At 41.8% G+C, this 23872-nt stretch overlaps 1 protein-coding gene across 1 annotated transcript in view; it reads right to left on the reverse strand.

Annotated features, from left to right (window-relative positions):
- SGPP2 (sphingosine-1-phosphate phosphatase 2) overlaps positions 1-23872 on the reverse strand; it is a 185419-nt gene that overhangs the window by 24132 nt on the left and 137415 nt on the right. The gene's annotated exons all lie outside the window — the stretch shown is intronic.

Genomic DNA, 23872 nt, shown 5'->3' on the forward strand with positions numbered 1-23872 from the left:
GGTTTTGGTATTAAGGTTATGCTTGCTTCATAAAATGAATTAGGGAGGATTCCATCCTTTTCTATGTTTTGGAATACTTTGAGTAGGATTGGTATCATCTTGCCTATAATCTTTACGGAAGCCGTTTGTCAGGCCTTTCTTCCATGGAGTTGCTGAGTGGGTCTGAATCACCAACCTTTAGATTAGCAGCAGATGGCATGTCTTGGTAATGAGGCCAGTTTTCAGGCAGTTTTACAGCTATGATGGATACATAGACCATTTGTCCTTTGGTGACTACTGGACTCTGTTATTTCTCTCTACAGATGCCAACTCTCTAAACCCCTTAAGGTAAATTTCTCATTCTGAAAGAGCACCAGAGAGATGGGAAGATGGATACTAATTCTGTTGAGAACTTAGTTCTATTTCCAATCAGATTTAAGAGGTAGCATTACAATAACTAAGAAAATTTGCAAGTCAACTGTTCGTAGGATTTAAGATTGATTCTGAAACAATAAAAGGACAAAAGACAAAACTTCTTGGAAACCCATACATTTGTGTTATTGCCAAAACTCAAATTAAGTGTTGTTCTGTTAAAAAAAAGACACAATGGGAGGAAAGAAATCCTAAGAAACACACAGACTATCGGGGCAAAGCCTAACATCCTTCTTCTCTTATAGGAAATCCTCATGTGAGGGCTTTGTAAGCACAGTGACTAATGCTGTTCGGTGCCACTGAGCTGATTTCGACTCATAGTGGCCCCACATGGCAAAGTGGAATGGCCTGCAGGGTTTTCTAGGCTGTGATCTCTATGGGGACAGACTATCGGGTTTTTCTCCCATGGAGCTGCTGGGAGGTTCATGCTGTCAGCCTTTCACTTAGCAGGTAAGCACTTTACTGTTGTGCCACCAGGGCTCCTGAAGTGAAGAACAGAGCTCAGAAAATTATTTACTCATTCATTCATGCAATACCTACCATGTCCCCACCCCCCAACTGGCTATTTCATACCAAGAAATAGACTAGGATAGAGGAAGAATAACATAGGTCCTTTCCATTAAAAAACAGACTGGTTTTGCAAATCAAGTCTGCTTCACTATAAAAAATGCATTTCAGAGCCTTCTGTCCATAACTCCTCACACAAGTTTACAACCACTGGCACCATATTTGTTCTTCTGAAACTTGGTACTAGCAATATGTCATAGACATCTTTTCTTAAACACAGAACTGTTATTTTAGTGGCTGTATGGTGTAGTGCCTAGGAGCTCTGGTAGCATAGTGCCTAAGGCACTTGACTGCTAACCAGAAGGCTGGCGGTTCAAACCCACCAGCCACTCCTCAGAAGGAAGGTTGGGCAATCTACTTCCGTAGTGATACTGCCTCGGAAACCCAAGGAAGGGTCGCTATGAGTTGGGTCCAACTCGACGACACATAACAACAACAACATGGTGTAGTGCCTAAGGCACTTGACTGCTAACCAGAAGGCTGGCAGTTCAAACCCACCAGCCACTCCTTGGAAGAAAGATTGACAATCTACTGCTGTAGTGATACCACCTCAGAAACCCAAGGAGGGGTCAACTGTGAGTCGGATCTGACTCGACAGCAGTGAGTTTGTTTTTTGGTTTTTTTAGTAATGCTCCACTCTACTGAAGCATAATACTTTATTTAATGAGACCTGGCTGATGGACATTTTGTGTGTTTGCACTGATTGCTATTAAATGCATTAATGAACATCCTGGAGGGACAGAACAGAAATGTAATTAAAAGCACAGATTCTGAAGTCAGACACTTGATTTCAAATCTCAGTTCAGTCATTAACCAGTAAAATAACCTTAGGCAGGTTACCTGACCTCTCTGTGCTTCATGTATAAAACCCAGATAATAACAGGACCTCCCTCACAGGGTTGCTGCTGACTACGTTGTGGGTTAGTTAATATATGCAAAGCACTTAGAATGCCACCTAGCAGATCCTAAGGGCCCTGTAAATGTTTGCTGTATTATATTTACTTTTATATGTGTGCATAGGGTAAAGCCCCAGAATGGGCGAGAAGCCTAGAAGGCTATAAATGTATACCTTAGCTCTTAATATATTTTGCAAAAATACCCTCCAGAAAGCTTACACCAATGGCTTATCCATAAGTTTAAAAGCAGTGATCCTTGCTTGGAAGGAATGAGATCCAGAAACTCGCTGCCAAACTGACCAAGCTGGCTGCACTGTGGGCAAGTGGATAGAAGCCCTGCTGGTGCCGTGGTTAAGTGCTTGGCTGCTAATCAAAAGGGTGGTAGTTCAAACCCACCAGCTGCTCACCAACAGTTTTTGTTTGGTGGGCATGTAGACATGGCAAGAGCCAGCTCAGGGAACCACAGGGAAGGACACAGGGGATTCTACACCTCGTAAAAATACCCCTCAAAGATGGAAGAAGTAAAACTACGTCTAGGAAGACAATGAGGCATCATGAGCAGCAGCACCGTGCTAAAAGAAATGCTAACCAGAGTCATTTAGGAAGACTGGGCAATCTACCTCCTTGAAGATTTACCACCTCGTGAACCCGTGGGGGTCACTATGAGTCGGAATCTACTGGATGGCAGTGAGTTTTGAGTAATGAGATGCCAGAGAGAAGACAATTCTAGGAAGGAATAAAAAGCAACAGACGGAGTGAAATATGTGGGTAAACCAAAATGACTATCAACAAAAGACAATAAAAATCGAGGCAGTATCTCTACAGAAGCAGACTGCCCAAACTTCCTTCCAAGGAGTGGCTGGTATGGTTGAACCACCAACCTTCTAGTTAGCAGTCAAATGCCTGAGGCACTACACCACCAGAGCTCCCCCTTTAAAAGTACATGTGGAATTAAATTCATGGGGAAAACAAAAAAACACTCTTTACCAGGAAGTGGTAAAGGTATTAATTTATTTGCATTAGACTCTCATAAGTCAAAGATTACATGTTATAATCTCTCAGGTTACCACTAAAAGAACAGAAAATAATTGATAACTACCAAGCTAATAAGGCGAAAAAACCAAACCAGTGGCCATCAAGTTGATTCAGACTCAGGGCAACCCATGTGTGCCGCAGTGCAACTGTGCTCCACAGGTTCTTAATGGCTGTTTTTTTTTTTTTTTTTTTTTTTCTCCTTTACTTTAATAGAAATTCATCTTCTCGTAGTTTAGGAGGCTGGAAGTCTGACTTGATGGCACCTGCTCTAGGGGAAGACTTCCTGTCTCTGTTGGCTCTGAGAGAAGGTCCTTGTCTCCTTTCAACATCTGTAAGCCCAGTGTTCCTCGGAGATCTCCATCAATTTTTTGGCATCAGTTTTCCCCCAGGTCTAGGAGGTTCCCAGCACAGGGACCACAGGTCCAAATGATGTGCTCCACCCCCAGCTCTCCTTCTTGGAGGTAGTCAGGTCCCTCTCTGCTCGCTTCTCTTTCCTTTTATCTCTTGTAAGATAAAAGGTAATGTAGCCACATTCCAGGGAAACTCCCCTTACGTGGATCAGGGCTGTGACCTGAGGAACGGTGCTGCATCCCATCCTAATCTGCCTTATAATATAACAAATGTAACCTCATCCTCATCAACATAACCTTATCCTGCCTCATTAACACATAGGTCAGGATTTACAGCACATCACAAATGGAGGATAATCACATCAGATCACATCATGGGGGATGATTACATCATTACATTACTGAACTGCCAAACCACTGAGACACATTTAGATACAACTAGCCAAGCTGACACATATTTTGGAGGGTAATAATTCAATCCTTGACAGTAGTTTTCAAAATTCCAGCTCTGCTACATACATGTACACATCTTTGGACAAATCACTCCACAGTCTAGACTTTCTGATTTATAAAAAAGCTACCATATTGACTTTTTTTAATGCCTCGATAAAATTACATGAGAGCACGTTGTAAACTGTAAAGCACTAAGCAAACAAGTAGAACTTACGACATTGCTGGAGTCCCTGAGTGGTGCAAACACTTTACACACAGCCACTCACTGAAAAGTTGAAGGTTCGAGTCCAGCCAGGGGTGCCTCAGAAGAAAGGCCGGGCAGTCTATTTCTGCAAATCCAGGCCCTGAAAACCTTATGGAACATGGTTCCACTCTGACACACTGGGATCACCATGTGTCCGAGTGGACATGATCGCGATTGGTATGCTGTTATCCAGGATTACTTTCATGGTAGATAAAACGGAATCTCTCGATTGCTTACACAATCACCTCAGCCATTTTGTACTCTGATCTTCCTTCTTCACTACTCACCTTCTGAAAGCAAATTTTATTCAACTCAGTAGAGCATAATAATTCATTGAGAACTACCTACCAACATCAAATCGACCATTTGTCCATTAATTTGCTCATTTTTGTTTTTAAGCAAAACACTTCACAGACTTTGTCCTCTACTCCCTTGCTTTCTTTCCCCTCCTTCTTTTCCTCAGACTTTCAGAGTAGTTTTTGCCTTATAAATAACTGGATCAATGAGTACAGTGCTTTAAAACAAAAATCAGTGTCCAGGCATGAAGACATCTTTGGGATTCTTGAGTATTTTATGAGCATCTTGTCAATGTGTGATTTTTCAGAAGTGGATTGCCAGGCCTTTCTTTCAAGGCACCTCAGGGGGGACTTGAACCTCCAACTTCCTGGTTATCAGCCAAGTGTGTTAACCATCTGTACCACCCAGAGATTCCAGCCCATATATTAGAATACACAATATTAGAAAAGGTGCCAATTCTCCCCAAATTGATGTACAGATTTATTACAAAGCTACAGTATATATGAAAATGGAATTGGCATGAAGATAGACGAATAGACAGACTAATGGAAAAGAGAAGACAGTGTGTGTGTGTATATACTTGTGTGTACATACCCTGTATACAAAGACTCACTTAATGTATGACAAAGTTGATGCTTCAGTAGATAGCAAAAGGATAATCTTTTCAATAAACACTGTTGAGTAAGCTGAGTATTCACTGTAGATCTGAATAAGAAAGGCAACATAATAAACTTCTTGAAAATAACATAAGAAAATGTCTTCATGATCTTGTAGCCAAACATATCTCAAACAGGAGAAAAAAAGTTCTAACCACAAGGCACAAACTGATTAATTGGACTACATTAAAATTAACAACTTCTGCTCATTTAAGAGTAACACTGATAGAGTGAAAAGGCAAGCCAGTGTGGGAAAACAAATTTGTAATACATGTATCTGACCAGGGAGCTCTGGTAGCATAGTGCCAAAGGCACTTGACTACTAACCAGAAGGCTGGCAGTTCAAACCCACCAGCCACTCCTCAGAAGAAAGATTAGGTGATCTACTTCTGTAGTGATACCACCCCGGAAACCCAAGGAAGGGTCACCATGAGTTGGGTCCAAATCAGCAGCACATAACAACAATAAGAACAACATCCAACCAAGAAATCACCTATAAACCAATGAGAAAAAGCCAAGAATCCAATAAAAAAAAGTACACTCCTCCAGGGAGCACATCTAAATGGCCAATAAACGTATGAAAAGGGGCTGAACGTCATTGCTGACTAGAGAAATAAAAATAAAACCACAATGACCAACTACTAAACACCCACTGCTGTTGATGTTAGGTGACATCAAGTTGACCCCGACTCATAGTAACCCTATGTACAACAGAATGAAACACTGCCCAGTCCTGTGTTATCCTCACAATCCTTGTGCTCACTGTAGCAGCCACTGTGCCAATTCATATTGAGGGTCTTCTTATTTTTTCACTGACCCTCTAACTTTACCAACCATGATATCCTTCCCCAAGGACTGGTCCCTTCTGACAACATGACCAAAGTAGGTGAAATGAAGACTGGCCATTCTCATTTCTAAGGAACATTTTAAGGAGCACACTCACTAGGATGGCTAAAATGAAAACAACCGACATTAGCAAGTGCTGGAAGGATGTGAAGAACTGGAAACCTCACACACCGCTGATAGGAATGTAAATTGGTGCAATTCTCTGGAAAACACAATAGCACATACTACAGCTGAACAAAGGTGTATCTTACAAGCCAGCAGTTTTACTTCTACATTCGGACTCAACAGTAAAGTGTACATATATGGTCTAAAAAGCATGTAAAAGAACTTCAGTGCAACATAATTCCTAAGAACCTCAAGCTAGAAACAAGCCAAATAGCCATCAATAATGAATAAATAAAGTATGGTATAGTCACACATTCACAATCCACACCAATAGAAACAGCAGTTGAGAAACCAAGCAATGTGGTTCCAGTAACATGGCGGAATAGGCAAACAAACTGCACAGATCCTGTTCAACAAAGAAAAGAGAAACCAATGGACAGAAATACAAAAGACAATCCTGAAGACCTGAGCTTTGAAAGGAAGTATACAGAAGTGGATTAGGCACCAAATAGTGGAAAAGCCTGAATGAAAACACCGAGTATGGAGATGGACAGAGGTGCGGACCGTCAGCTACTCTGAGGGCACCCACAGCCTGAATATTTCCAAGTGGTGTTGGAACCTGAGAATTAACTTAAAGATCAGCCCAGGTCACCAAGAGCTGGAGGGATGACTACGCTGGTGGCCAATGACTAGGAAGGGAAACAGCAAGGAGGGAAACAAACTGAGCTATGGATTTTTGGCTGTCTGGAGGGCGCAATCATTTTGATTGTTTACAAGCAGTGGTCATTTTGGATATTTAAAGCAAAGATGGTGCAGCCATTTTGAATGTTTGCAAGAGGTGGCCATTTTGGATATTTAAAGTGATAGCATTTTCATTTGGATTCCAGTGACCTAAGAATAGGCTCCACTTGCCAAGGACAGCAGTGATATAAAGGAGGTTGACAATGGGAAAGGAGACAGGTAATAAGCGTATAAGTGCTGCCAACTAGTGAATAGAGGAGCACAGTACCCTGCTTACTTAGATAACATCCAAAGAAAACTAAAATCTTGGACAAATCACTACAACATAAATCAACAATTAAACATAAACACAAAAACATCACAATGCTTTGGAGACAACAGACCATCACAGTCCACACAAAGAAGCGAGATAAAGCAGGAGAAACAAGTGACCAGGACACAGACCAGAGCAGCACTGGAACTCCCTAATCAGGAATTCAAAAGAATTATACTTAGGTACCTCCAACAGACTGAGAGCAAGATCAAGGAAAACACTGACAAAATTGAGGAAAACACAGAGAAAACCCTAGAATATTTTCAAAAGACAATACAAAACAAAATGACAAAATAAATGAAAAATTAGAAATGATACAAAATCTACACACAGAAATCCAGAAGACTAATACTAAATTTTCAGAAATAGGTAACACACTGAACAGGCAAAGGTGTAAAATTTAATCAATGAAGACAGAATTAGTGAGATTAAAGACAAATACCTCAATACGTCTTTGGAAAGGGGTCAATCAGAAAAAAGATCAAAACAAAATGAAGAAAGCCTAAGGTTCATGTGGGATACTATCAAAAGGAATAAACTACATGTAATCAGATTCCAGAGCAGGAAGGAAAAAAAAAAAAACCACACACACACACTGAGAAAATTGTCAAATATTTGTTGGAAGAGAATCCTTGGTATGATGAAAGATGAGAATATATCCATTCAGGAAGTCCAACAAACCCCAAACAAGATAGACCCCAAAAGAAAATCACCAAGATTTATCACCATCAAACTCATCAAAACCAAAGACAAAGACAGAATCCTGAAAGCAGCAGGGGAAAAACAAAAAGCTACCTACAAGGGGCAACCGGTAAGACTAAGCTCAGATTTCTCGGCAGAAACCATGCAGGCAAGAAGACAATGGGATGGTATATATAAAGCCCTGAAAGAGGAAAATTTTCAAACAAGAATTATATACCCAGCAAAACTGCCCCTTAAATATGATGGTGAAATTAGGACATTTCCAGAGAAGCAGAGATAAGGGAATTTGTTAAAACAGACCAACCTGACAAGAGATGCTAAAGAGAGTCCGTTAGAGAACCAACAACAGCCAACAACGAGAGAGCATTAACACACATGATGACATAACCCAGAAACCAACCCAGTTATGGAAATATCCAAAGTAAATAAGCCTACAAGATTGTAAACAGGGAACCAAAGACATCAATTGACAAATGAGGACAACTACAAACCAAAAAGAGGGAAAAAACTGTGTAGTTACAGAACTTCTAAATGGTAGGGAAGTTAAGACAATTGCAAGATAGAGTGAACTGTTCTACTTGGGAAGAAAATTATAAATCACAGGGTAACCTCAAAGAAAAGTGATAAAACTTCGTATCAAAATAAAAAAGAGGACTGGCACAAATACTTAGCAAATACTAAACCAATAGCAATGGGAAGTGATAACATGATTCATAAACAAAATAAGCTCCACACAGAAAAGTATATGGAACAAAGAAATCAGCAACACCACAAAAAAAGCACATAACAAAATAACAGCAACAAATTCATACTTGTCAATAAATACACTGATTGTCATTGGATTAAATGTACCACTCCAGAGACAGAGTTGTAGACTGGATAAAAAAACATAACCCATCAATACGATGTCTACAAGAGACACACCTTGGAGACAAAGACAAAAATAGACTAAAAATCAAAGGTTGGAAAAAGATATATCAAGGAAATGACAACCATAAAAGAGCAGGAATAGCAATATTAATTTCTGATAAAATTGACTTTAAGACAAAAACCACCATAAGAGAAAAGGAAGGACATTATATAATGATTAATGGATTGATTAAACAAGAGGACATAACCCTAAGAAATATCTATGCACTCAATGAAAAAGCCCCAAAATACATAAATCAGACTTTAACAGAATTGAAAAGGCAAATAAATGACCCCACAGTAATAGTAGGAGACTTTAATACATGACTTTCAATCACAGATAGAACAACTGGAAAGAAAACAAAGATGCAGAAGAGCTAAACAATACAATCCACCAACTTGACCTTATAGACAGCTACAAGCACTTCATCCAACAACAGCACAATATACATAGTATCCTGATATTATCTTTTTAATTTCTGTTGGTTCTGTAGTGGTGCCACCCAATTTATCTCTTAATCCAATTATTTGTATTCTCGCCCTCTTTTTCTTTGTATTGTATATTGTACAATATACAACAGCACATGGAACATTCTCCAGGATAGACCATATGTTAGGCCACAAAGTAAGCATTAATAATTTTAGAAACATTGAAATACTGCAAAGCATCTTCTCAGATCACAATGCTGTAAAATTAAAAATCAACAACAGGAAGATGAACAGAAAAAGGGCAAACACATGGAAACTGAATAACACCCTCCTTGAGAAAGACTGGGTAAGAGAAGAAATAAAAAATGAAATTAAAAAATTCCTTGAATTAAATGAGAATAGAAACACAACATACCAAAATCTCTGGAACACAGCAAAAGCAGTGATCAGAGGCCAATTTATAGCAATAAGTGCACACATCAAAAAAGAAGAGCCAAAATCAACACCTTAACCCAACATCTCCAGCAATTAGAAAAATAGCAGCAAAAAAAAAAAAAAAGCATACAGTAACCAGAAAAGAAATAATAAAGATTCAAGCAGAAATCAGTGAAACAGAAAACAGAAAGACAACAGAAAAAAATCAACAAGACTAGAAATTCGTTCTTTGAAAAGATTAATAAAATTGACAAGCTACCAGCAAATTTAACAAAGGAAAAGAGGGCGAGAATACAAATAATTCGATTAAGAGATGAATTGGGTGGCGTCACTACAGAACCAACAGAAATTAAAAGGATAATATCAGGATACTATGAAGGACTATAGGAGCTCTGGTAGCATAGTGCCTAAGGCATGTGACTGCTGACCAGAAGGCTGGTGGTTCAAACCCACCAGCCACTCCTTGGAAGGAAGGTTGGGCAATGAGTTGGGGCCAACTTGATGGCACGTAACAACAACAACAACATGAAGAACTCTACTCCACCACATTTGAAAATCTAGAAGAACTGGACAAATTTCTAGAAAAATACTACTTACCTAAACTAACAAAGGCTGAGGTGGAAAATTTAAACAGACCCATAACAAAAGAAGAAATTGAAGAGGTCATAAAAAAAAAAAAAATTAAAAAATTACCAACAACAACAAAAAAAGCCCTGGCCCAGGCAGTTTCACTGGAAAATTCTACCAAACATTCAGGAAAGGACTGACGCCAATCCTACTCAAACTATTCCAAAACATAGAAAAGGAACAAATTCATTTTATGAAGCAAGCATAACCTTGATACCAAAATCAGGTAAAGACATCACTAAAAAGCAAAACTACACACCAATATCCCTCATGAATATAGATGCAAAAATCTTCAATACTAGCCAACAGACTCCAACAATATATTCAAAAAATAATACATTATGACCAAAGAGGTTCATATCAGGTATGCAAGGATGGTTCAACATTAGAAAAACAATCAACGTCATCCACCCCATAAATAAAACAAAGGAAAAGAACCACATGATCCTATCATTTGATAAAATCCAACACCCATTCCTGATCAAAACTCTCAGCAAAATAGGAATAGAAGGAACATTCCTCAACATAATAAAGGGCATATATACAAAACCAACAGCCAACATTATTCTCAATGGAAAGAGACTGAAACCATTCCCCTTGTGAACAGGAACCAGACAAGGATGGCCTCTATCACTACTTCTATTCAACATTGTATTGGAAGTCCTAGCCAGGGCAATAAGGCAAGAAAGGGAAATCAAAGGCATCCAAATTGGTAAGGAAGTAGTGAAACAATCTCTATTTGCAGATGACATGCTCCTACACATAGAAAACCCAAGAAACTCAGCAAAAAATCTACTGGAACTAATTGAGAGATGTAGCATTGTGGCGGAATACAAGATCAACATAAAAAAATCATCTGGATTCTTCTATACCAGCAAAGAGATTGCTAAAAAGGAAATAAGGAAATCAATACCATTTCAAATAGCTACCAAAAGAATAAAATACTTGGGAATAAATCTCACTAGGGACACAAAAGACCTGTACAAAGAAAACTACAAATCACTACTCCAAGAAACCGTAAGTGATCTACATAAATGAAAGAACATACCATGCTCAGGGATAGGAAGATTGAACATTGTGAAAATGTCAAAACTACCCAACGCAATCTATACATTCAATGCAATCCCAATCCAGATCCCATCATCATTCTTTAAGGATATGGAAAAGCAAATCACTAATTTTATATGGAAAGGAAAAAGACCTCAAATAAGCAAAGCACTACTGAAGAAGAACAAAGTAGGAGGTCTCATACTCCTGGATCTCAAAACCTACTATACAGATACAGTAGTCAAAGCCTGGTACTGGTGCAATGACAGACACATAGACCAGTGGAACAGAATTGAGAACTCAGAAATAGATCTATCGACCTATGGTCAGCTGATTTTTGACACAGGGCTGAAATCCATTACATGGGGAAGAGATGGTCTCTTTTAACAAATGGTGCTGGCAAAACTGGATATCCCTTTGCAGAAAAATGAAACAAGATCTGTACCTCACACCATATACAAAAACTAACTCCAGATGTATCAAAGATTTAGATGTGAAACCTAAAACTATAAAGTTCTTCAAGGAAAAAATAGGGGCAAATTTAGGGGCCCTAATTTATGGCATAAATAGACTGTCAAGCATAACCCAAAATGCACAAACTGCTGAATAGAAACTAGATGAGTGGGACCTTCTAAAAATTAAATTTTATGTACTTCAAAAAACTTCTCCAAAAGAGTCAAAAGAGAACCTACAGATTGGGAAAATATATTTGGTAATAACATATCTGACAAGGGACTTATCTCTAAAGTTTATAGAAAACTCCAACACCTCAACACCAAAAAGATTAACAATCTAATTAAAAAATGGGCAGAAGACATGAATAGACACTTCACCAAAGGGGATATCTGGGGGGCCAGCAAATACATGAAGAAATGCTCATGATCATTAGCATCAGAGAGATGCAAATCAAAACAACAATGAGATACCATCTGATCACAGCACTAAAGGCAAAGTTCAACAAGACAGAAAATAACAAATGCTGGCAAGGATGCGGAGAGATTGGGACTCTCATACACTGCAGGTGGGACTGTCAAATGATACAACCACTGTGGAAAGCAGTATGGCAATTCCTTTAAAAGTTGAAATTAGAAGTACCATTTGACTCAGCAATCCCATTACTAGGTATATATCCTAAAGAAGTGAGAGCCAGGACAAGAACAGATATATGCACACCCATGTTCATTGCAGCACTATTTACAATAGCAAAAAGATGGAAACAACCTAGGTGCCCATCAACAGAAGAATGGATAACCAAACTATGGTACATAGACACAATGGAATACTATGCAACACTAAAGAATAATGCAAAATCTGCAAAACACTGCATAACATGGATGAACTTGGAGGACATTGTGCTGAGCGAAATAAGTTAATCACAGAAGGACAAAATAGTATTAGTTTATTATTGTAAAAAGTCAAGGAAAGGTGTATATATGGAAGGAAACTTTTATTGCTAGTTACTAGGGGTGGGAGGGGAGGGGAGGGAACACTGCAAAAAAATGCATTGATGCATGTCACTTTAGTTTTGTGTATTTCACAGTACATAAATTATATTTCAATAAAAAGTGTTTTAAAAAAAAAAATCAGGCAACATATTACATTGGGCAAATCTGCTCCAAAAGACCTCTTTAAAGAGTTAAAGAGTAAAGATGTCACTTTGAGAGATAAGGAGTCCCTGATTGAAGCCATGGTACTCTCAATCACCTCATATGTATTAGAAAGCTAGACAATGAATAAAGTCTGAAGAACTGATGCCTTTGAATTATGGTGTTGGCAAAGAATACTGAATATACAGTGGACTGCCAGAAGAACCAACAACTCTGGCTTGGAGAAAGAATGCTCCTTAGAAGCAAGGATGGTGAAACTACTGTGTCTCACGTAGTTTGGACATATTATCAGGGGAGACTAGTCCCTGGAGAAGGACATAATGCTTGATAAAGTAGAGGGTCAGCACAAATGCGGAGACCCTCAACGAGACAGACTGACATAGTGGCTGCCACAATGGGCTCAAACAACGATGACTATGAGGATGGTGCAGGACCAGGCAGTGTTTTCTTCCGTTATGCACAGGGTCAGAGTGAGTTGGGGCCAGCTCGACAGCATTTAACAACAACATAACCATAAAACTGAATACCAAACAATGACATGGGTCACTATCTCAAGTGACAGTGAGTGACGGAAGCGCAACCCAGAATGCATACTACTTGATTCCATTTATGTGAAGTTTCCTGAATCTGTGGTGTCTGAGATTTGGGGTATGAGTACCCTCAGGGAGATGCAAAGCAGAAGTAGCTTGAAAAAACTTCTGAGGTGTTGTTGATGCTCTTTTCCTGAATGGTGCTTACTAGGTATGTTCCTTTATTGAAAATTAATTGAGCTGTACATTCATAATTTGTGTACTTTTCTCTCCGTGTGCTACACTTCAACTTAGTATATATTTTTTTAATTTCTTATTTTAAACCAAAAAAGTGGGAACCTAGGACTAGACCCCAGATTTCTTGACTTCTTGTCCTAGATGTCTAAGGCTCATACCTTTCCTTAACCTCTAGGCACGAGTTACCTACCTCCATCCAAGGACCAGGTAGTAGGTCCTCTACTTATGCAATTCTCACATCCATTATGAACTGCAACATAATCCCATTTATTGAAAGAAATGTGCAGAGTGAACAGAGGCATGTGTTCAGTGGCTCAAATACAACAGCTACTCTGCAGAAGATGAGGCAATCTACTTCTATAAAAATTTACAGCCTTAGACACTCTAACGGGGTTGCTGTGAGTTGGAATTGACTTGATGGCAGTTGGTTTTGACCAACTTTGGACTTTGAGCATCTGTGGACTGCACCCCGTGTTCTGCCCACCTCCCACTCCTTAGATTTAGAGCACATTTCAAGAGCCTACCAATCTCACACTTACAAACCCAACAGAAAATGTGCCCCAGTTATGGCTTTTCATCAGAAAAATGATGGGAACGATAAAAAAAAAAAAAAAAAATCTACTTATGCTTGTTGTTAAGAAGGAACCCTGGTGGGGCAATGGTTAAGCATTTTGCTGCCAAGTGAAAGGTCAGCGGGTCAAATCCACCAGCCACTCCCGCTCCATGGGAGAAAGATGTGGCAGTTTGCTTCTATAAAGATTTCAGCCTTGGAAACCCTCTGGGGCAGTTCTACCTTGTCCTATACTGTGGCTGAGTCAGAACTAACACAATGGCAACAGGCTTACGTTTGGTGTTAGGAATATGTACCATGAGCAGTCCTCCCCAGAAACTGTGCTCAGCCCTAATTTTGATTTGATTAATACACAATCATAAAGTACCTTCAATTTCCCTTCATACCATCCTGACAAATGGCTGTCTGAACCTCTCCTGTGGTAAATAAGAATTTATTTTCTTCTCAAAAAACAAAACAGGAGGGGCTGAATGTTTTATCACGAATGCTTATGACTTCAGAAACCAGAAACAATTCTCTAATTTTACAAAAGGGTAAAGATGTTTCTCTCCAGGATAAGCAGAAGACAAAGGGCATAGTAACGTGGTGACTGGTCATCACAAAGAACCAAACTCCCTTTTTGTCTCAAGACCTCTCCAGTAGGGCACAAGAAAAAGTCAGGGTGGCAGGCATAATCTGTGTTACAGTCGACTTCCTTCCCCACATTAAGTAAGGCAGTTCAAGGTTGGTTGGTTTGTTTAAAAGTAGTCAAGCAGCTTGAAAAAACACACCAAAAATGTTCTAATCCAAAGCCAGAATACAATTTTCCATGATCTGTAGATAATCTAGTATTTCTGAAGCCTTTTCAACGTTCTCCAATTCCAACCAAAACTAAAACTTATACTTAGGGAAAAAATAAATGAGTGTGCAAATAAACCCTGATGTCTATATACTTATCTGCAGATCAAACAATGTAGAGACAATAAAGTAGAGCAGCATTCCAGCTAACTCAAGTTCAAAATAATGGAACAACCATTCACTTTTCAGTCCAATTGCAAGCACTCATAAACCAAACAACAACAAAAATCCTTACTAATTTTACTGTTAATAAATTTAGAATGATTGGCTTATAAATCAAAGGATTTTGTCTTAATGCCGTCAATGGATTAATTTAGGGCATCATAAATACAGTGTGACAGTCTTTTTTTATTGGCTCTAGTCCTCCTTCACCCATAAACACAAATAAAATATAACGTACAGTTTTTGAGCCTCTGAAAATAGGAAAAATGCACCCACACAGATAAAGAAAGAATATCACTGGGGCTTTGTCTGCCCCACACCTCTCCCCTCTTCTTCTGGTCACAGGATGTAGTTTATCTTGGTCCCCTGCCACTCCACACTCCAATCCTAACCCTAACCCTCCCTGCCACTCACAGCGCCAGCTCCCTCCAGCTGCGTGGGAGGGACTCACTTGGTCAAATCGTACTTCTCTGCACACTTTGGCCAGCATTTCGTACAGTAATGGGTTCCGGCCCCGGTTGGGCCAATAAAACAGCAGTCCTGAAACTGTCCTGGCTGCAGTCCTTTTAGGCTGTTTTGTTGGGAGCTGCTGAGTCAGCTCCAGCCCCTGGCTGCCTTACGCACTCACCGCAGAACAGAACCGTGCCCAGGTTCCGTGCCATCTCTACCATCCTGGATGTGTTTAGGCCAGTGTGAGGCCATTATGCCATCTCACTGAGGGCTTTCTTCATCTTCATCAACCATGATGTCCTTTTCTAGGAATCAGTCTTATTCTGATGACGGGTCCAAAATAAGTGAGCCAAAGTCTTGCCATTCTTGCTTTTAGAGAGAATTCTGGTTGTATTTCTTCTAAAACTGATGTCTTTGTTCTGCTGGCAGCCCAGGTGTATTTAATATTCTTTGCCCACACCACAGATCCAATGGATCAATTCTTCTGTCTTCCTTTTTCATTGTCCAGCTTTTGCATCATATGAGGCAACTGAACAGAGCATGGCTTGGGTCAGGCTCACCTTAGTCACCAAAATGACATCTTTGCTTTTTAAAACTTCAGAGAGGTCTTTTGTAGATGCGCCCAATGCAAATATTTCACTTGATTTTCTGGCTGCTGCTTCCACAGATGATGATTCAGAAAGAATTTCAGCCTAGAGCTCCCGAGGCCATGGTTCTAGCCTGAGGGGGAAAGAGAGCCAGAGAGCATGGACCCACCATGCAGACAGCTGCAGAGATGCACTTGGGAAAGAACAGTCGGGAGACACCCAATGAAGATCTAGGCCTGGGTCTTGCTCTCCCGATGGCTCCCTGCATTTCTGCCCTTCTTACACTGTGGTTAATAAAAACTAAGCCATTTCTCTTTTAGCGTAGGTGAGTTTCAGGTGGGTTTCTGTTAGTTGCATTTGAGGAGTCCTAAGTAATACAGATCATAACATGTGATGTTGTGTTATTGTTGTTCACTGTCATCAAGTCAGCTCTGAGTCATGGACACCCACGTACAACAGGTGAAATGATGGTGGTCCCTCACCATCTTTACAATCATTTGTGTGCTTAAGTCCCTTGTCACCACTACTGTATATTTTGATTGCCATTCAACCTAGGAGGCTCATCTCCAACACCATGTCAGACAATATCCTCTAGTGATCCACAGGGTTTCACTGGGCTGGTCTTTGGAAGGAGATCTCCAGGACGTTTTCCCTCATCTTAGTCTGGAAGCTCCACTGAAGCCTGTCCACCATGGGTAACCAGGCTGGTATTTGAAGACCAGGAGCACAGCTCCCAGCATCATAGCAACATGCAAGTTATCACGTTACTAAACAGACAAGATGGGTGGTGGGCCTGATGTGTATGTCCACTCAACTGCGGTGAACTCACTGCACTGTTTTCCCAGTTCTTCTTCTCTGGGTGTTCCTCTGTAGGCCACAGGGGTGGCTCCCAGGGCACCATTTCTGCTCGGTGACCCTGCCCACTGCATAGGTTCACTGGTTCAAGGGTATTACTAACCCAGTCAGTATCCACCTCTGGATGTTAGTCTTGATCTGAGACGGAAGGAGGTGTCGGGAGCTGAGCTCACTCTTCTGAGCTGTCCTGGTTCCAACCCTTCCTAGAGCTTAAGTGTTGGGCCCCATCTTGGATTCCACAAGCTTCTCCTCCCCTTTCAGGACATTCTACCCTCAGTTTCCTTTTTTTCCCCTTCAGTTCACTACAATGCTCATTTGTTTGATTCTCCAAACCAAGAGAACATGAAATTAAAAAAAAAAAAAAAAAATGTTTTTAATCATTGCCTCAATAAAGATGATTCTAACTATGCAAATGTAAGATTTCAATAAAAACTGGTGTTCAGGTTACCTACTGCTGGTCTGACAAGAGTATACCACCAATGGGATGGCTTGAAGAAACAGGAGTATATTCTCCAACAGGTTGGAGGCTTTAAGTCTGAGTTCAGAGCACCAGGTTCTACGGGCTGGGTGAAAGCCCCTCAACCTTGGGCTTCAGCTCTGCCTCCTCCTCTGGGCCCAATGAAGCTAGAGGCTTTTCTTCACTCAGTTGCTGGCTGCTGAGGCTGACAAGCCCAAGGTTGACAAGTAATAAGGCTCAGTCCCAATATTACCAAACCACACGGCACACTGCTGAATAATGACTCAGCTACGTGCAAGGTTCAGGCGTGCCATAAGCTAAAGACAATTCCCCAAGGCTTCTCCTTATATACAGGAAGTGGACCACATCCCTAAGGCAGCTACTCAGCTGCTCCCAGTAGATTCCACCATGGAGTTGATTACCATTCTCATCATGGGGAATATTACATCCAGCTGCCCAGCCACTCAACCAAGCCCAGTCAAGATGACACACCACCTTAACTACCACAACTGGCGTGAGCAACTAGAACGCTTATTTCCCCTTGGAGCAAGTCCAGGGGCAGGGGCACCTTCAGGTACGGTACAATCAGCTCAAACACGTCATCAGAGTCCCTGTGTTATAATCTGTGTTACCATTCATGAAGCTGACCTCTCTCAAGGCTGATTCCTGTCAGGTCCCCAAATGGCTGCCACTCACAACTGGGGCTTCATGTATCATCATTCAGGTCCAGCAGGAAACAGAGAAACTTCTCTCTGCATGGAACAGCTGGATAGGGTACGGTGGCCTGCTCCCCTGGACTACTTACAACTGTCAGGGCACTATCATGCTCGGACGGTTTCCAAGTCTGGCTGCATATTCAAATTTCCTGGAAAGCTTTTACAGAATATTGCTGGAGGGGGGTCCCAGGCATTGGTATGTTTTTGAAGTTCCCTGGTTAATTTTAATGTGCACTCAAGACTGAGAGGCACTGAGTAGTCTAATGAGGATAACCCTTTAGAGCTGGGGGATCCACAAAATCAACCTGAACAAAACTGGGGTTCTGCAGGTAGAGAGGGAAGGTGGAAATGAATGCTGTGTCAGAACCCATCACAAGCATGGACCACACTAATCACACACAGCTGTGACGCTCAGGGTCCCTGGGTCATACTCAACTGAACAGCTGGCGGTTTGAGTCTATCTAGAGGTGCCCTGGAAGAAAGGCCTGGTAATCTACTGCTGACAAATTAGCCCTGGAGAACCCCATGGAGCACAGGTCTTCTCTGACACATGTGGGTGACCATGAGTCAGAACTGGAAACTGGTATGTTCCTCATAGCACTTAAGCTCCCTGTGCATAAGCAGGGAGACACACATGGAGAGAAATCATGTGCTCATCACACATATTAAGAAATCCCTCCATGTCAGACGTGACGGCTTGCTGCTGGTGTCATGGCTTTGCTGACTGGCTTCAGGCAGACTCTTGGGCAGGAGAGCAAAGCGCAGTGAGACTCAACCTGCATGGTGGTGTCACCATCCTTGGCAGCCCAGCTCTGGCCCCACCTGTGGGAAGGGCGCTTTATCTACTGCGCTTCCCAAGCAAGAGATTTGGGCACTACCCTAGCTCCTTCCATCCCACACACCTCTCAGCCAGGCTGTCACTCAGCAAGCAATTCTGGCTCTTAAATGTTTCTCCAATCTGTTCTCACACCACTGCCAGGATAGCATTTCCAAACTTGATCAGATAATTTCCCCAGATATCTCCAGAACAGACTTTAAATTCCTTAGTAAGGCTGATCAAAAGCCCCTTGGCTATAGTCTGGCCAGGACTGCCTGAGTGGCACAAACAGTTAAGCACCCGACTAACTGAAAGGTGGTCAGTTTGAGCCCATCCTGAGGCACCTCAAAAACAGGACGGTGCTGTGCTTCTGAAGGGTCACAGCCACGGCAAAGCCTATGGAACATTTCTGCCCTGAACACACGGGCTGCCCTGAGTCTGAATCAACTCTCCAGCAGCCAGTTCTCTGGCTATTACTCTGGCTGCACCAGCCACGTGCTGTGTGCTTCCTCACACTGACCTGCCTCTTCCTAAAACCAGCTGTGGCCTCCCTCTCCTCTTCCTGCTGCATATGCTGTTCCAGCTACATGGGATGCTCCCCACCTCAACTCCATCTTCCCTAACTCCTAACCTGCCAGCATTGGTCACCTCTGGTGAATGGGTTTGGGGTGGGAGACACCTCTTCCTTTTGATGTCATATTGTTCAAAATCTTTCAAAAGTGAGGATTTACAACTTAAGTCATTAAATAAATGTGTGCGTGCACCCAGACTGACACAGAGTCAGTTCAAGTGGGAGGCCTTCCCAGATTAGATGGTGCTTCTTCTTGCTCTGACCATACCTTTCATTAAGGTAAGTATAAGCCAAACCACCACACTCACTGCCATCAAGTCAGATCCAACTCATAGCAACCCCTTCTTGGGTTCTGAGGTGCTATCACTACAGAAGTAGATTGCCCAATCTTCCTTCCGAGGAGTGGCTGGTGAGTTTGAAGCACCAGCCTTCTTCTGGTAAGCAGTCAAATGCCTTAGGCATTACGCCACCAGAGCTCCCAAGGTAAGTATAGGACTCAGTATACAAAGTGCAGCTGGCCCTCCATATCTGTGGGCTCAGCATCCACAAATTCAACCAATCTCAGATTGAAAATACTTGGAAAAAAAAGTCACAGAAAGTAAGAGTGGAATTTGCTGTGTGCTGAGTGCTACGCTGAATCTGCGTGAATGCAGTGATGTGTGGGTCCACCAGGCTGTGGCCTCTGCCATTTCACAGCTCCTCGGTCTCTCCCTAGTGTTCGTGTTTGAGCACTGTTCGCCTTGTGTCTTGCTCATTCACAACTTGTGTTGTGTACACCCTTTGTTTCTAGGGGAAAAAATGGTGCCTAAAATGCAATTAAGTGGCCAGAACAATCCCTCAGAGGCTAAAAGGAAGCATTAAGTACTATTTAAGAGGGTTTACACTGGCACAGGTAATACAAGGACTCTGTTGTTGTTGTTGTTGTTATGTGCTGTCGAGTCGGCCCTGACTCATAGCGACCCCTCCTTGGGTTTCCGAGGCAGTATCACTACGGAAGTGGGATTGCCCAACCTTCCTTGCCTGTGTGCTTCCGTCCCATACACTCCTGCCCCTGAGCTGGAAGGACTCTAGAGATGAATAAAGTATACAGGAGGCTGTGCATGAGTGATGGGAAGTACTCTGCCATTTCATGTAAGGGACTTGAGCATGCATGGATTCTAGTATCCATAAGGGCTCCAGAAACCAATCCCCCACAGATACTGAGGAACAACTATAATCACATCTGCCTCCTTCATAGGCCAAGAGGGTAGGGCAGGGTTCTAATCACCACAGTATCTCCTGGATCTGGCATCAAGACTGGCATGTCGCATCTAGATGCAACGATGGGTCTCTCCTCATCCAGAGCAAAGAAGAATGAAGAAACAAAGGTGCATGGAAATAATTAGTCCAAGCGACTGGTCCACCATGCGATCCTCAGCCTATACGACTATGACACCAGAAGAACTAGATGGTGCCCGGCTACCACTGTCAACCACTTGGAGGGGAATCTATATAGGAGATCCTGGATAGAGTGAGAGAACAATGTGGAAAAAAATTCAAAATCATTTAAAAAAAAGGCGGGGGGGACTAGGTTTACTGGTCTGATAGAGCCTGGTGGAACCCCTGAGACTATGGCCCCTAGCTTCCCTTCAGGTCTGGAATTGAGCCCATTCCTGTGGCTTCCAGCCAAACAAAAGAGAGGCATATGAGGTGAACATTTACATTAGGTAGATATACTCCTCAGACAGATCAATCATGAGAGAATAGAAGGGCTGTTTATGCACAGGGAAACAGTTCAGGGGGCAGGAGTGTATGGAACGGAAGCACACAGGGAAGAGGTAACTATGGGGAGGAAGTAGAAGGGGAGCTGTTGCACTGTGGGAAATTGCTGTCAATGTCATGAGATAAAGTGTATGTGAGCTGCTATATGGAAAGTGAATTTGCTCAACTTTCACCCAAATCACAATAAAAATTTTAAAAAAAAACAAAAAAACAACACTGGCATGCTGTAGGGGTTTTTTGTTTGTTTGTTTGTTTTTAAAATAATACTTTATGAAATTTTTGGTGAAAGTTTACACAGCAAGTTAGGTCCCCATTTGACAATTTCCACACAAGTTGTTGTATGACATTAGCTTCATTTATCACAATGAGTCAACATTCTCTTCAATTGTGTTCCGTTTGTTCCATCTCCAGTCCTCTACAGTTTCTCTGTCCCCTTACTGTCTCATCTTTGCTTTGAGTAACTGCTGACCTTTTGGTCTCATGGAGATGATCCTTAAGTACAGCACCGATCTTATGGGTAATAGCCTTTATTTTGGGTGCTCCCTGCTATTTCACTAAAAGGGATCTCAGGGGAGAGGCTCAGTTCAAGGTTTAAAGGGTATCTCAGGGCGATAGTCTCAGAGAGTCCCCTCAGGAGCTTTTTAAGTTGCTGCTGAATAAAGAATAGGAGCTCTGGTGGTGGAGTGCCTAAGGCATTTGACTGCTAACCAAAAGGCTGGCAGTTCAAATCCACCAGCCACTCCTCGGAAGGAAGACTGAGCAATCTACTTTTGTAGAGATACCACCTTGGAAACCCAAGGAGGGGTCACTAAGTTGCTGCTGAATAAAGAAGACTTTACCAACCCATAATTTAACTATATCCTACTGTTTAAACCAGTTCTGCCCTTCTGCTACTAGAAAGTATGTACCATCGGACCCTGGCCATGCCTCCAGTCCTGTTGCCTGACCTTAGCCTAGGCCTGGGTCAAGCTCTGAGATGTGTATGAAACAGAGTATGAGTATGAAAGAAGTCCTGGCCCCGGGTGGAGCAGGACGGTGGTTGGGGAAGAACAGTTACCATGAGCCTTGCTCCAGTTTCTTCTGGAAAAGACTCCACAAAGAGTGGGGCTGAATGAGAGGTCTAATCTACCTTTTCCACAAATACCTGTCCCCATCCCAGAGTCTACACTAAAAAGAAAGAGAAGAAGAAATGTAGCTACATGTTTTTTCTGATGTGGTTTTTCTATGCTCGCGATTCCTGTCTGTAGCTCCATATTCTTGCTTTCACATTTCAGCCTGAGTTCTCAAGATCATTTTTTATCCAAACCAACAGAAATTAAAAAGTAGCCTTGAATAAAAGCAGTGCCAAAACACCCGAGAAAGGTCTATAAACATATTGGGAGAGACCCTCTTTATAATGCAAAGCAAAGCAGTCGTGTAGCAAATTGAGAACACCCTCATCCTCTTCTCCTGTCTCCTCAAAGAAGAAGCCACCAGACACAGTGTGCAATGGGATGGGGGACAGTGAGGACATGCGTGGTGAGGCTGGGTAATAAGACTATTCCCTAATAATTGCTCCTTTAGGATTTCTGAGACCTGGGTCCCTCCTTAACCCAAACACTGCACCAGTTAGGGTGGAGGTTATAGGGTAGGGCAAGTGAGGCCAAGGCATGCCAATGTGGGCACAAACCTTTATTTTAACCTTTGATACTTTGTTCATCGTGCGTTTTTTTGTTTTTTGTTTTGCATTAATTTTGGTCTTTTAAAATATCACAGTAAAGCTATTATCTTGGATGCAGTCTTCCGGCACCCCTTAAATGTTGCAGCTCACTGCCTCACCCTAGTCCCAGCCTTGACTCCAGAACCATCAGCACCTCCCTACTTCCTTGTGAGTCAGGATTTGCTTTCACAAGAAGAAGATGCATATTCCTCCCAGATACAATCTCGTGAAGCCTCAAGCCCTCTTTCTCTGGGTTTACTGCCTCCCACTTCTGTGCCTTTGCCCATTTTGACAAGTTCTCTCCCTCAATCTGTTGACCTCTCCCACGCTTGCACTCCTGTCATGATCACCAACACTAAGAACCTGGGAAGCCAGTGAAGGATGGCTTTTCCCTTGCAAGTCTTTTGCTAACATCATTTTTAAGCTTCATGGTTGAGAAAAACACAATTAGCAAAGGTCTGGTTTTTTGTAAAGAAATCTGTTGTTCCCATTATGATGACAAATGGTGGCCTTGTGGTAAACCAGGGCCAGCCTTATGGTCTGGAACTTGAAGGCAGCGAGCTGATGCACTGAGAAATAGAATCTCAAGTCATGTTAACTAGGTTAACTGTGGTAGCCCTGGAAAAAAACTCCTAATATGGTGAAGAAAGGGTGGATAGGCTTTTAAATGTTGAAGTGTTTCCCTGTGCCCACAACTTCCTCCAGCCTAAAACAGGATGTAAGGTACAGCCTCTGATTCTGGGCTCTTCTGACCTGCAAGACTCTGACCTGCAAAGGTGCTGAGACCCCTGAATTTCAGGCCCATCTCTGTGAGGAATTAAGGGTGGGACTGTGTCCACTCAAAGGTATCCTTGATTCTGGGTGTATTTTCTGCATGAACTGCTGCATCATCCTAACCCAGCCCGAAAGTGAATTTAACTGAGTCTTGGTCACTGTTCACCAATATTCCTCC

The sequence above is a fragment of the Orycteropus afer genome, unplaced genomic scaffold (genome assembly GCF_000298275.1).
Source record: "Orycteropus afer afer isolate SDZICR_OR568_19922 unplaced genomic scaffold, OryAfe1.0 scaffold00002, whole genome shotgun sequence".
NCBI lineage: Eukaryota > Metazoa > Chordata > Mammalia > Tubulidentata > Orycteropodidae > Orycteropus > Orycteropus afer.